The sequence below is a fragment of the Monomorium pharaonis genome, unplaced genomic scaffold (assembly GCF_013373865.1).
Source record: "Monomorium pharaonis isolate MP-MQ-018 unplaced genomic scaffold, ASM1337386v2 scaffold_32, whole genome shotgun sequence".
Lineage (NCBI taxonomy): Eukaryota > Metazoa > Arthropoda > Insecta > Hymenoptera > Formicidae > Monomorium > Monomorium pharaonis.
Genome location: NW_023415604.1, coordinates 23,472 through 26,268, shown reverse-complemented (window position 1 = coordinate 26,268; position 2,797 = coordinate 23,472).

Here is a 2,797-nt window from a genome sequence, read left to right as displayed (position 1 = left end):
CACTTAGCCGACAAAAGCCTCGACTAATTAAATCTGAGGTACTTAAAAAAGGCCAAAAATAAAATAAAAAATAAAAGTAAAACTAATCAGCAGGCGCAAGAAAAACTAAAGACTACATCTGAGAATACAATCTCTCTGGTAAGAAAATTGAAATTGAATATAAAGAAAACTATTTTTTCAGAGTATATAAGTTTACTTCAAATTTAATTTATTGCTTATGATGTTATCATCTTATTAAAATGCCATTATAACCTAAATGAATTAAATGAAGAATAGATACTATTTAACATTAATACTAATAGTGATTATAATACACTGTACATCTTACAAAAATTACTATTGGTAATAAGTTGGTCAATAATTAATTATTTATTGAGTATTAATAAAAACAATTGTTAAAATTAATTTAAATAAATAATCACTAACATTTTATATTGCCAGTATTAAGTTTCTTTAAACTTTGCTCTTTTGTTATTTCATATATATAAATATAGTTCTTACAAATAATTTTTATAAATTTTTCAAATATGTATGATGTCAATGTATATGGTAACAATAATAACAATAATAACTCATTAACTTTATTATTTCATAGTATATAAGTTTTTTAGACATTAATGTATCAAATGTCTCTTACAGAAATTTAATTTGACAGCATTAAATTGGCTTGTGATTAATTATTTTTCATTATAACAGTACTATTGGGTTAGTGCTTCTAATACGCAAAATAAATAATTAATCACTACTCAATTTAATGCTAATATTAAATTTTTATAAGAAACATTAATATCTTCTTTGACTATTTTTATATATATTTAGATATGATTCTTACAAATGATTTTCAAATGCTATACTACAAATAGACACTGTGAATAATGATAGCTCGTCACACTGATTTATGTTTGAATTTCAAACAAGAATATGAAAAATCTAATACTCGAAACATTAGTAGAAACATTACATAAAGCATTGGTAAGATCAAAAACCAACACTGATGAAGACAATTGTAAGTTATATTTAATATAATTAATACTGTTATAAATATTAAACGTCATATTCATTGTCTTTCTTATTACAATCTTTCACTTCAACTTAATTTATTTTATACATCTCAAATTTGATATCCATAAATATTCTTTTTTTATTATCTATTGTTAATCTATGTTAACGTTGTAAATAATATTTCATAAATTTTAGTATTAAATTGATCTTTGATTTATTATATATTATTACTATTAAAATACTTTGCTTAGTTTCTTTTAATATTCAAGGTAAATAATTAATCACTGCTCAATATTAATGCTAATATTAAATTTTTGTAAGAAACATTAATATCTTCTTTAACTATTTTACATGTGTTTAGATAAGATTCTTACAAATGACTTTTCAAATGCCGCATTACAAACAGACACTGTAAATAATGATATCTGGTCCACTGATTTATGTTTTGAAAATATTGAACAAGAGATTGGAAAGATCTGATAATCAAGAAACATTAAACATGTCGGTTGAGAAATCAAGAACCAATACTGATGAAGATAATTGTAAGTAATACATTAAATATACTAACATTGTTATAAATGGTTACATCGTATTAAATTGTCTTATTACATTCTTTCACTTCAACTTAATTTCAAGTTAATTTATATATCTCAAATTTGATATCCATTTTGCAGCTATTTTAAAAAGTATTTTTTTTATTATCTATTGTCAATATTGATAACGTTCTTCAAATTTTCTTACAACTATATTTATTTATTTTATTAATTTAACTATATTTATTTATTTTATAATGATATTAATATTTCATAAATTTTAGTATTAAATTGATCTTTGATTCATTATATTATTACTATTAAAGTACTGTTATTAGTGCTTTTAATATTCAAGGTAAAATAATTAATCACTGCTCAATTTAATCTAATATTAAATTTTTATGAGAAACTTTAATAACTTATTTAACTAGTTTGTTCTATTTAGTATGATTCTTACAAATGACTTCTCAAAAAGTACACTACAAATAGCATAATGAAAACAATAGCTCGTCCACTGATTTATGTGTTGCATTTTTCCTTTAAGTAAATTGAACAAAATAACAGAAGATGTTTCGTATCTTCCAAACAATTGTACTCCTTATCTTAATTTAAATTATTTGTACAGGGACTTAGACCGAAATCAAATTATGATTCGGTTTCAGTTACGGTTTAATAAAATATTTGAAAACTGTACCGATTCAATTTCAGTATAATAGGTTCAAATTTCTTGATAATAAAGAAAATCAAAAACCGTTTAATTTGTCTTTTTTCGATTACTGATCAGGCACTAATTTTTCGATTCATAACTAATATATAATTAATAATATTTAATAATACTTTAAATAATTGTAGAGTGTAGCGGAAACAAAAGTGGTTGAATTGTTCCCATAAAAACATTGCAACTACAAAAAAGAAAGAGACCGATTGGAAACCGGTCCAGGGTCCCTGAATCTGTACATTTCAAATTTGCAGGATTGGGTGGTAAATAGTTAAATAGTTGAAAGTTTATTAATAAAGTTAAAAAGTAATAAATTAATTTAATTTAGTAATTTAAATAATTTAATTTTTAATTTTAACTAATATTTTTAAACGTATAAACTTAACTTATTAACTTTTTGCTAAATTAAAAATTTTATCTGGCAAAAGAAAAAAATATAAATTATTTTTGCATAAAAACAATTTTTTGTTATTTTATGATTTATATTATAATTTTATTTACAAAATAAAGTAATAATATATTTGGATGATTGGTAATTATGTTG